Genomic DNA, 13,570 nt, shown 5'->3' with positions numbered 1-13,570 from the left:
CATCTTATTCAAATTGTATCGTCCCCGAGACGGAAGATCGTAAAGCGGCTCGAAGCGGGTTAAATGATTGCATTTTAGACCGTTTTTATGGGTCTTTACTTTGTTAAAATAGATGTTAACGACGCAGTTTACGATTTACAAGCCGTAGCTTTGTTTTTGGGGAGCAAATTATTATTTATGAGCTAAAATGTATTTTTTCAGCTTGTTTATAAAACTACCTATGTATGTTCTGTCTGCCAATCATTCTGTTTGTCTGTCTCTTTTCTTTTCAAGCTGCATCTTCTTAGAGACGGAAAGTACCAAAGCGACGAAGCGACTCAAACGCTTGCAATTTGTGTGGACCGTTTTTTTTTTTTTAGATCTTTACCCGGTTAAAATAATTTCTAAGGAAAATAGTCAAAGCAGTTTACGGTTTGAAAAGTATATTTTTAGATGGGAGAGTGTCAACTTTTTAATAGGTTAAAATATATATTTTTAAATCTAATCCTAACAATAGACTACGCGTTCATATGTTCAGCTTTATCTGTTAATTTATTCAGGGCGTGTAAATCGTTAAACGCTTTGTTTATTTCTGGGTCTCATTCAGAATGTTCCGTCAATGTTCTGAGTGAATCTCTTCTGTGAGTAATTAAATCTTTCGGATATTCATTTATTAAACTTATCCTGTTTGATATATTTTTCTATTAGAAAACCAGTTTTGTTTGCGAATATATTTTCAATAAATTGTTAATTATTATTTTAATCACGTTAATTTCGAGTAACACAAAAAAAAAAACGCTTATTACCTAAGAACAATTACCTGATTTAGTACAAACACACATTAATAACAATTAATTATAACTTCAACTAAATAACCTATTTGCTTCTATTTTTGTTTGTCTTTTTCCTCCATCCATTCCTCCCCAAATTATGTTTCTTTTTCATTTGCTATTAATCCCAGCTTAGATAATATTAACAATCAAAAGCGTGACCACTTCTCCCCTAACTTTATTGCTCGCCCATTTTCACGTAAAGGCATATGCATTAATTTCCATCAGCATTTTAACACTGCGTCGTTCTTCTTTTCATTTTAATTTGTATTTGTTTCTCTGTTTTATACGCATTTATTACTTATTTGTTTTGCCCAAAAATACTATTCTCGTGCAAAATTAAGATGTGTTCGTCCATATCTACTGTTGTTTACAATATGTCTTATATTTTAGCATTTCATATTGCAAAAAGAGGATAATTTGCCGCAAGGCCGCAAACTTAACCGATTAAATGAAGACGTATCTGGTCGGAGATATACTTTAAAAAGAGTCTGCTAAACGCCATCACGTGTGTTACTTATTTGATGTGATAAAAACGAATATATAAGGCACATCAAATAATCTATTGAATGTTAACCTATTAGTTATCTCAGAACCTTACGGAAATAATGCATCATCCAGACACTGCTCTAATCACAAAACCCCCTATGGTCAAATAGAGCAGTTTCAATTTGACCTTGAAGCAGTCACGTTTTAAATAAAGTAGGATATTCAATTGCATATAAGGAATTCTTACAGTAGCGATTATTGCTAATGTTATTAAATTCTGAAGACGGCCTGACGTCAGTAATGAATACATAATTCACAATTGGGCCAAAGAAGTATCTGACATGCAGTGTCATTCTTAATCTGCCTTGCGATCGACGTGCTCGGTCAATAATTGGGTTTTACGCTGGCTCGTGTGGACAAAGTCCTGTGTATTCGGAGTTGCCACGTCACTCACAAGGATTCTTCTATTAATGCTGCCATTTTCAATCGAAGGTTTTGATAGTGAAATCTATACAGCAACAACTTACACCAGAGGCGTGAAATTTATGACGTAAGTAAATGATTATATATATATTTGATAACATAAAATACACAATCGTAGTCATATGAAAATTTTTTTTACCTTTTGATTTGTGGTTCAATCCTAGTGATAATTTTGAACGCCAGCAGGATAAAGATTAAATTTCACTTAGTATATGACTAATGATAATTAATACTCCAGCTAATTAAATATGCAGTTACTATTTCGCTAGTTCAACTCATACTTAGAAAGGTATAGATCTATGTGATATTAGAGTGATTTCCTTTCCACATGCAAAATGAATTTTCTAAATCAAATAGAGATAGCAAATAAAGACGTCTAAATGTTAGAAAAGTGTCTACCCACTTGTGCGTACGCAAACGGATAGAACTGATAAAATCACCTTATTACATGACCTCATCAATATCACATTACATATCCACTAAAAAAATATTTTGGTCTGAACATTAGATAGTATACTTCTGAGACATCGTATTTAAAACAAAATTAACAAACACACAAGCACAAAAACGTACATGCTCACCGATTTTTGCCCTTTCCAAAGAAAACAGAAAAATCAAAAAAATATAATAAAATATTTACAAAAACACACACAAACATACACGCACACGCACAGACACACACACACACACATACACACACACACACACACACACACACACACACATATATATATATATATATATACAGTAGAACTTCGGGAAACAGCATTAAAAAATTAGTAAAAATGTACTACAGTATATAAAACACATGTATATAATAAAAAAAAACATAATGAATAACACCGTAAAGCGGGGTAAATACTGTAAACAAGGCCCGGAAAAATAGCGTATTCCACATCATAACCTATAAAAAAACGTATCCTAGGGCCACGGTATCACGGGGTTCTACTATATATATATATATATATATATATATATATATATATATATATATATATATATATATATAGGCGGCAAAAAAGAATGACCGCACTTGTACTTTTTTCAAAAACTGCAAGATTGACCTTTTATTCTTCTATAATTTTTATGTTCATATGTGACTTTAATTGAACTATTCTAGTGTTCACGTCAATTTCAAAAATTAACTTCAAATTGAGGAGGCAAAACGAAACTCCCCACAATGGAAAATTGTTATTTAAATATAACTTTAGAACATTAATGCAAGGCAAATACAACAGGAACACAATGAACTAGTTGATATTTAGTAGCATAGCCCTTCTGCAATGTGACAGCCTGCAATCTTTTGGGAATTCTTTGAATTAGACGGCAGCAATACTCCGGGGAAAGGGCATCCTACTTTCTTAAATTTTTGTCCAAAGTTCTTCCAAATTTGAAAATTTATCATTGCGTAGCTGTTGCTTGATATAATGCCATAGGTTTTCGATAGGACTGAGGTCTGCAGATTGTGTAGGCCAATCAAAACACGGAATATCATGCTCTTCCAGGAACCTCTTGACATTGGCAACTGTGTGAATGGGAGCGTTATCCTGCATGAAGACGGGACTATCATCCAAATTCCGTCCAAAGTAGGGTAGAAAATGCGCAGTCAACATATTAATGTACTTGACTGAATTAATTCGACCTTGCAAGCGAAGTATAGGACTGAACCATCGGTACTAATAATGCCCCACACCAAAACTGAATCTTCACCACCTTGCAGCGTTGAAACTGGGCACCTACGATAAAATTCACCGTCTTTAATCCGAGGGACCTACTGCCTACCAGACCTGCCTAGCCTATTGAATTTGTGTACGTCGCTAAAACGCACTTTTGACCAATATGAGAAGTCATGATTTTCATTGCATCTGACTAACTTCAGACGTCGCTTTCTGTTCTTTACAGAAATCATTGGCTTGCGTCTTGCAATTCCTTTAATCTGTTCTTGAAAGTAGAGAGAGAACACTTTTAAACAAGATTGGCTTGTTGTTAGAGTTGTGGAGCTGTTCCAATCTGTTTATTAGGCTGCGGATCTTGATAGCATTGTCTTCCCTGTTAAAAGTAACTTTAGTACGACAAGATTAAGGAACATCCTGAACACTACCGGTGTTTTTTGGTGCTTTTGCACAGTCTTTCGAACCGTTTTCTCATCACATTTCAATCTGCGGCCGATTTCTCGATTGGATAAACCAGAAAGGTTTAGATTAATGAGCTCCTGACGATGACTACGAGAAAGTCGTGGCATATGGACTAAATATTACGTTGTATAACCTGGAACAACAACAAATATGATTAGATATGCTTTGTTGCCTGTTGGTGATCCACGAACAGGCAACAAAGCATATCTAATCATATTTTAAACTGATTTAGGTGCGATAATTTAAGCTGGTTTTTAGCAAGTTTGTTGCTGCGGACTTTCTTTTTGCCTCCCAATTTGAAGTTATTTTTTTTAAATTGACGTGAACACTAGAATATTTAAATTAAAAGTCGAATGTGAACAGGTGAAATTATAGAGAAATAAAGGGCGAATCAAATGAAGTATTTGTTGTTGAACCAGTTACATTAAATTTAGCTTAAATTTGCAGTTTTTGAAAAAAATTACAAGTGCGTACTTTCTTTTTGTCGGCACTGTTCATATATATATATATATATATATATATATTTATATCAATATATATATTTATATCAATATATATGTACACTATATATATATATATATATATATATATATATATATATATAGATATTAAGCATTTATATATACACTTTATATATTAAGCAAGAGAAAGCCAACGGTTTATAGAAAGCACTATTGATATGAAATACAAAATTCAAACATTTAACTGGTTAAAGCCAAATAACTAACATTATACTTCCCAAACAGTCGAACGAAAACGTCTAGAGCATTATTATCCCCATAACATACAAATCGTAAAAAGAAAAAAAAAATCCTGATAAATATTCTGTTAAAAATCGAAATATGGAATTTAATTTTAATAAATAAATTATTGATTAAGGTTTTGCAATTGTGTGGCTTTAAACCCTTAAATGTCGAATTTTGAATATCTATCTATCTATCTATCTATCTATCTATCTATCTATCTATCTCTCTCTCTCTCTCTCTCTCTCTCTCTCTCTCTCTCTATATATATATATATATATATATATATATATATATATGTATATACATATAGCACAATATCGTACTGTATGTACTCATTGTGTTACATGATAAGGGCTGTCCCCTTTTCATGTAAGTATAAAAATGGAGAATTTAGTTTAAAATGGAAATGAGATGGCAATAGAGAAATTCGAACCTCGTAATCTTGGTTTAGAAATATATTACGTGTGAGAATTTATAAATGTAAAACAAAACATTTGTTTAGAAATAGATGAATGTTTCAAGAAAAGAATGTGAGCTGTCAAGTTTTTTATGAAATTTAAATTGAAAGAATGCAGCTTATAAGATAATGTTTTAACATATTGAATATAGGTTAAAATTCCTTTTGTAGAAATAGGAAAAGTTTAGACACGTATGTCCAGGAAACGTGAAAGAATGCACATGTTTTAATGTAATGTATGACGTCACGGAAAATAGAAAGTTCTAGAATAGAGAAAAACTTTAGTGAGAGTTAGTCAGTCAGTGAGAAAACTCAGAGGGAGTCAGTCGTCCAGTCAGACGTCTGGGAGCGAGACGTCACTTCAAGAAAAAATGTGAGACTTTGAATTCTTGGTGATGGAACGGCCGGTCGTGAAGAATAAACCATCAAGTGTTTTTTGTAAAGCTCGTCTTGTGTCTTATGTTTCTTATACAAAGGTAAAGTCCAATTGTATTATATATTTGTGTTATATGTATTTACATACACGTCTCAACATCATCATGTCTACACAATGTCCGAACTGTCTGAACACTATATCCCTTCACTCTAAGAGTTTCTCCTTCTCTTCCATTCTACACAATTAAGAAAGAACATTTTAAAATATAAGAATCTCTTCTAACATTAACAATATCTATCTAGTCTCTACAACAACATCCCTCTCTAGAACTCTACCTCTCTCTGAGTCTTACATCATCCCTCTCTATAATAAGACTCTTACTCTCTCTCACAAGAAAAAAGCAACTCCTTCCTAAGAATCTCTCAATGAAACCCCTATATGTAACAATTGTTTGAGTGTTATTTATTTACAAATAATTAGCGAATCTACATAGAATATTGAAATTGTATTAATAGGGAATATTTACCGGGAAAGACAATAGCAGTGTTGTTAAGTACATCATAAAACCCAGACAAAATATTCCATGAGTGATTCACACATATACAATTGTTGTGGAATTAAAATCGTATGAACACAATTCTGAAGAAAACCAATGGAAGCAGATCGGATTTGTCACGTCTGGGATGGACATAGATGTAGTACTGTATATGCACGTTACTTCAATATGTCAAATATCTATGTGGCCTTACTTCTTAGTGTAGGCATGAAACTCGCTGAAAATTCCAAATCTTATTACATTTTCAACAATATATACAAAGCAATAGTTCAGATAGTTTCTAACATTTTCGCCTCTTAGTGGGCGAAACGTTAGTCTCAATAAAAACAAAGTAGTATGCTGATATGGGCATCATAAAAAATTGCATAGCCGTTATCTCATTCAATTTTCAGCAAAAAATGGTCTTACTACAAATTTTAGATACTTTAAAGTGTAAAAGTTAAAGTAAAATAAGATTATTTATATTATTTTTAATAATCCTTCTAGTGTTCTTTATTAAAGTAATAACTCCTGGTGTTTGGTTTGAGGATTTTGCCGATTTGTATTCATTTTAAATGTACTCCTAACTAAAACGTAAATACGAGACCTCAGAAGTGTAGAGTTATTCTCTTTTCTTGTATGAAGGCCATGGGTTACAACAGCCAAAACATTGTGAAAATAACACTCAAGCTGAAAATAATAATCTGGCTTATCCAAATAAAACAATCATTGCTCATCTGAAAAAAGAAATCAGAACTGAAAATCGGATGCTGCATACAACTATTCTTTACGATTATCCTCATGTTTTATTGTATAGAACGAATGATAACACCTAGGAATAAAATACTACTTATCAAGATTGGAGTTCTAAAATTTGTGCGTCACAACACATTGAAATGGACGAAAGGCAAAAGAAAATATAATCGCGATAAATCAAATAATTGCGATAAGAATATGAATCGAACAGCAACATTGGACTTACTATAAAATAATTTTCCGTAGAATAGTTGCTTGATATTGATAAACGCCTTCCTATCAATTGCATTACAAGAGAGGTAGAAAGACATAAATATAAACACCATATTATGCATATTATGTGGTATATTTATTTGACGGTTGTTGCAGTTTACTACATGTCAGCCATCGTTGAAACATTTTCCACGAGCGTCAATGGAAGCTTAGTGAATACTCGGCGGATGGCGATGATCATGCTGGCTTTGGTGTTGTGGGAGATCATGTTAGTATGTTTTTGACGTATTACCAAAAGAAGTTGTCCAGCGTGTTCAGGTCGGGGAAAATGGCAATGAAAGAAGCTTACAAAGTTGGAGCACTCGTTCCGAAACCATTATTCTCGCTGAACTTGTGGCCCTTCGCCAAGTCTGGTGCTACACTTAGGATCTGCCAGTGGCCACTTGATTGCGCAAGGACATCCCTGTTTCCTGAAATATTAACGTCTTAGCTCAATACTTCAACAACCTAGATGATTTCTTGTACTGGAATGCGGTACGATAAAGACAACACAAGGAATTTATGCAATTACATAATTGATCGGCCATTTTCGGGAAGCAAATTAGTGCACTCCACTGCTATACATACTCTACGTTTGATATGTAGCTGAACACTCTTATACTTATATATTATCTAATAAAGTAAACAAGTGTAAAGAGTTTGTTTTTTTATTTCTGATGCTTTACTTTAAATTCAAATGAAAAATATACATAATAGGACGATAATGTAACTATGATACCGAACAAAATTATAAAATAAACGAATAAGCGAGTGTATTACGAAATATATTTTTAAAAGAACATGTCTTTAGAGATGTTTAAAATTGCTAAGTTTTTTCATAACTTAATCTCTAGCTGACATTGCGTGACAGTCACTTACAACCGAATATGGGCTACTTCGAATCCGATAATTATTTACTAATAAATCTTTATCCAAAAAATATTATACTGTCTAGTTGTGCATACATTCATTGTTTAATTTGCTAAAAACTTAGCTACAGAATATGACTTAAAATGCCATCAAAAAACAAACTTGCAATATTTAGCATTAATGGTATTCCTCATATTAAAATATTAATTATAATACACACATACACATCCCTCCTATATATATATATATATATATATATATATATATATATATATATATATATATATATGGATGTATATAACAAGATGGTACTCAACTTAATGCTGTACCAGCAACCTTTTTCAAGGTGGCTTCCTGCATTTTACAGCACAAACATGCCGCCACGAATGATAACAGCTGAAGTGTGTGCAACACGAATTTGCGCCTCGTAGATAACTTAAAACACTTCATAACAGGCGCTTGCTCAATTCTTATGAGCAAAATATATACTTGTATCCGAGTTCTACAAACGATAACGATGTATGTATAATTTACATGCTTCTAATTTTAATGTACAAAATGTATTTCTAACCTAAATGAACAATCATTAAAATTGTGAATAAAAACAAATGGGAAACCAAAGTGGGGAAATATTTCGCGAAAATTTAAATACACAAAATTAGATTAAAACGTTCTTCTTCTATTATGCCATCAGAATATTTTGTCTTTATTCTTCTATATTCAGAATAGAAGATATGATATTTTATGTAGCAACAGAATTGAAATCTTACCAAGGTTTAGGGCAATGAATCTATGCTATTTTGCATTATTTTGGAACGAAATTGAATATTTATCTTTGTATGATGCATTTTTCAGAGTATTTACAGCAATTCTGTTTAGAAGTGATATTTGTTTTAATAAACACATCTTTAATAATCTTAAAATAAACATTGCTTCGAAACAGTTCTACAAATTTTATCCTTTTGTATGTATGCTTTATGTTTAATGTGATTTAAAATGATTTAATGTATATATATATATATATATATGTGTGTGTGTGTGTGTCTGTCTGTTTTTATGTATGCGTCAATGGATTTTTGGAAATGCATATATGTATGTTCTTAAAATAATCCGCTATCATTCATTTTTTTTTTCTGTTTATAACTGTGTTTCGCCCTTTTATCCCTCTTTCACCCTCTATTTATCTCTTCTGGTCTCTTGACCATTTTTACTGTCCGTCCTGTATTTTATCTGTCTTTTTATCTTACTCTCTTTCCCAATTTACTTTATGATCGCCTTAACTTCGTTAACTCCAAACTTTCTCAGTTTATATTTGCATCACCTTTTCTCTATTGCAATCTTTTTCTATCTTTACTTGTCCTTCTGTTTCCCTCTCAATTTATGTCTCAATAAAATCAACTCTCAGTATAGACAGATATATACCCTTAACGAAAGTCCAATAGAAAATTAACAACAAGCCATGGTACTCTCCGGAATGTACTGTTTAAATTGCAAAGATAAAACACTATTTCATTTGCTTTAAGCGTAGGAAATGTTTTATAATGAGGTTAATTTTTAGGACTATCTGAGTAATCACTGCAAAAGGTGAACACGTAATGTAGAACACAAGAGAGTCATTTGCTCAATCCGTCAAGATCAAAGTAAAAAAAAAACAGAGACTTGGTTTCTGTGACTTTGGCGAATAAAAAGCAAGTTATGGACAGATGTGCATCCTCAATTCTGGCTATCATCAACGGGCTAGAGATGATTTCGATAGCATCTGCCAAGAGAACCTGTTTTCTAAAACTTTGCATCATCAAACTCATCGACATCCCGAATTTTATGGCAAGACAAAAAATAATTTTGGCGATATGTATGATATGCCTTCAATAAGTTTCCAGACTTTTGTATAAGCACTTTTATTGATAGTACATTCATACATTTCTAGTCCTCCTCAATAATCTTATTCGGCTACAATGCACTTGTATCGTTCCAACAACTTCTGGAATGCTATATAGAAATCCTCTTGTGTGAGCATGTTAATGACCCTTGTCACAGCCTCTTTCACCTCCTCAAGTGTTTCATAATGATAGCCAGTAAGATTTTATTAAAGTAAATTAGTAAATGGTGAAAAGTCACAGGGAGAAAGTTCTGAAGGTGAATTTTCCAAAATCTACGACAATTATAAATGTATGTAAAAAAAAAACAACAAAAAACTAGAAACTTAGTAAAGGCAAATTGTACTTATCTGTTCAGAATGGGGGGCACTCATCTACAACATTGATACCAGCAAAGCAACTGGGCTTGACAATATTCCAGTCATAGTATTCAAAAAGCTGCAGCCGGAACTAAGACCTATTCTTGCAAAGCTGTTCTATTCTTCCCAAGTAAGTATACAGAACTTATCATTCCTTGACAAAGTTTTAAACCGCGTCTGAAATCCAGTGCGGAATGCTTTTTCTCCCTGTTCTGTCATTTCCTAGGAATAAATGTTGCAGGTCTGTCTCTGTTCTATCGTTAGTGGTTGTCTGAGTTTAATCGAGAGAAGCCCCGCCAAGCTTCCACCAGTGTTCTCAAGTTTTCTATGTAAGTATCGATAATCGATACTTAAATTAATCCGATGAAAGAAGGAACAGTATTTTGACCAAAGTTAACACCTTACACAGTCTAACACCACAAGTGCAGAGAAAATTTAGCCCGGCATATAAAATCAAAAGTCGGCTTTTTGATATGACAGAGGCGCGTTTCTTGTTAAAACACTCTTGATTTTTCATTTTAAAGTTAAATCCAAGCCACTATCATTGCTCAAGCAGTAAGGCCAGTAAATTAGTCTAACAGGGGCGCGTTTGAAATGAATGTTTGTGTTTGAGCACAATTGAAGCATGAGACTTGACCTTTGCATTTATATTCAATCCATTAGATAAAAAAATACATTTTATAAAAGTAACAGTACGTTCTTTAAAATGCAATATATACTACAATGTATTGCGAACAAAGTCATTGTGAGAAGAATGTAGAATTGCTGCACCACGATGAGCTCGTTGCTAGAGCAGACACTCAATGGACATCAATAGATTTGATTGAAAAATTATCGATTTCACCGATTCTGATGACAATAAAACTAGAGGAATGTGAAAAATTCGTTTATCATCATTTAATCCCGGACAACGTTGGGTTTCCCCCTCCTCCATATATTACTCTATGCATTTAATTTTTTTCTCATTCATCCTGTCTGCCTACTTACGTCTCTGTGAATATTTGTCTTTTCATCTCTCAATCCAATTCGCATTCTCTCTTTTTCTCGTCCGTATAACTGTCACTACCTCCTACTCGCAAGTTCCTTCCACGAATCCTTCAAGTCATGCATATATAACACTAGACTACAGATCAGACAAACGCAATGTTTCAGTCTCAACCAAAAATCCATTAAATCGATACCATTTCGCGTGTAAAAATTGTCTAATTTGGATTGACTCAAGCAACATTCTCGTTGTTAATGTACTTAATACACCTCATCTCCCCCACTATCTCACCACCTCTCGTGATATCTCTTCTTGTCTATATATCTATATTACCTTCTCTCTCTCTCTCTCTCTCTCGCTCTCTCTCTCTCTCTCTCTAACTTTCTGCCCTTCATTCTCTTACAATTATTCCATTTTACGTTTAGCTTTCGATTACCCCAACTGGTGGGTTCCTCCATTTTCCTTTCTTGCCAGCTGCTATTTCCAACTCGCTCTCATGGTTTAGCGTTGCTAATTCTTCGACTGCAGACTTTAGTCTCCGGTGTAGATATTTATTTTCATCTCCCTGTCTTAGCAAACGTATATCAGACTGATTCAACCATTTGAAAGTTTTGAGGTAGAAAGTGAATGTCAAAATGTTACTAAAACACTCAATCCTTGAAAACCATAAAATTTTCAATCCTTGAAAACCATAAAATTTCCAATCCTTGAAAGTCATAACATTGTGAGATAGGTAGCAATATCACAAGTTATAACTTTCAAAGATTTTGGGTCAGAGTCTTTCAACCTGTAAATTCCTAATCCACAGTAGATTTTGTTCCACCTGTATATCATTTAATTACTGTTTTTTTTTATTGCATTTTGATCCCAAAACAAGGCACAGTGCCACTTTGATGTAGCGTGACTAATAGCAGATACATAATTGCAGGGATACTATCTAAGGAGTTAAGCAGATGCATGCCAGTTTACAATGCACTTGCACTTCTGCATGTCAGTACAGTTGAGAAAGCAGGGACCCGGAAGAAAATTCCAAAGTCTGGCAGTTCTGGGAAAGAAACTATAAAAATAGAAGACTTTCTGAAATCTGGGAATCTCTACCGTTTAGGAGTCGAACTTGTCGGCGGTATTTACGTCACGTGGGTACAAGGGCTTGTAGTTAGTGTTTTTTTTTAAAACTTTTACTTTTTGTATTCCCTCGTTGCGGGAAGCCGTTAAGAAAAATAAAATCAGTGCGGCCTCCTTCAACGGGGATGTTTTAAATTTACAAGTTAGAAGATCCGCGTAAAGTTAATTATGCAGATTTTCCCTGCGATAAAAGCTTGCCTTTTTTAATTGCAAATGAAAGTTTAAGACCCAATTCAATACAGATATTAAAGAAATAATAATCAAACACCAATTTCCTCATAAAGCAAACAGTTGAGCGTCATAGCCCCTTTATCAGGGTATAAACACCATAAATGTGTATATTTCTTTTTCTTATATTCCCTCCTAACATGATGTTTCTAAAAAGTATAAAATCCGCGTGGTCTTATTCAACGGTGATGCTTTAAATGTCCAAGAGATCTGTATGACCGTACTTGAGAATTATTAAGATTTTTCAATTCAAATTGAGAATGAAAGTTTTAGAAACTAATTCAACTTACACTCTCTCTCTCTCTCTCTCACACACACACACACACACACACACACACACACACACACACACACACACACACACATATATATATATATATATTTATATATATATATATTAATTAAGATATAAATATAGGAATTAAACGTAAAAAAATTAACGCAAATTCTGAGCATATTATAAATTTATTTCAAGAAAACGCATGACTAATTAAATGAGAGGAGATAATAAAGTGTGTAGCTGACTTAAAAGTATCTGATTTAGAGTTGTTTTATATTATTGGGAGAATAAGGGGAGGAGGGGAGCTTATAGCAGGAAGGAAGAATACTTTGGTTGAGAAAAGTTGTTAATCTAGAAGAGAAAGAACGTAAGCCTTTTAAGAAAGGCGGAGAAATGGGAGTTGGTTAGAAGAGATGGAGAAATGAGATAATTTAGGAAGACTCAAGGAGAAATTATCCAAACATCGGATGCTTAATTGATCAAAATAAATAGTAACAAGGCCGATAGCGACTAGTCGCGTGCTCGTGTAATAAATGAATGCGTGAATGTAGGATTGACATGAAATTCTTAAAGATAAACTAAAATGACCGAAAAATGACCTGAAATGACTAAATAAAAAGCAAATGACTTAGAATGACTTTAATGAACTTAAGGATGAATTGGATGACCTTAGGAATGACTTGTATGCTTTAAAAATAACTGGAATCCTTCAAAAACCACTTGAATGATCTGGAGAATGACTTGGTTGTAAAGTGGGTGAACATTTTATTTAAATTTATACAGAAAAGTGACCCCCCCACTTTATATC

At 33.2% G+C, this 13,570-nt stretch overlaps 1 protein-coding gene across 1 annotated transcript in view; it reads left to right on the top strand.

The window, feature by feature from the left end:
* The first annotated feature begins 1,548 nt into the window (after positions 1 to 1,548).
* Positions 1,549 to 13,570, top strand: part of LOC145287827 (uncharacterized) — a 71,612-nt gene continuing 59,590 nt past the window's right edge. Inside the window, exon 1 of the mRNA XM_080135693.1 lies at positions 1,549 to 1,848. The gene's annotated coding sequence lies outside the window, so the exon portion shown is untranslated. The remainder of the gene's footprint in view (positions 1,849 to 13,570) is intronic.

Source organism: Euprymna scolopes, chromosome 11 (assembly GCF_053919585.1).
Source record: "Euprymna scolopes isolate OS-2025 chromosome 11, ASM5391958v1, whole genome shotgun sequence".
NCBI lineage: Eukaryota > Metazoa > Mollusca > Cephalopoda > Sepiida > Sepiolidae > Euprymna > Euprymna scolopes.
The sequence above is the reverse complement of the archived record's forward strand: the minus strand, read 5'-3'. Positions and strand labels throughout refer to the sequence as shown.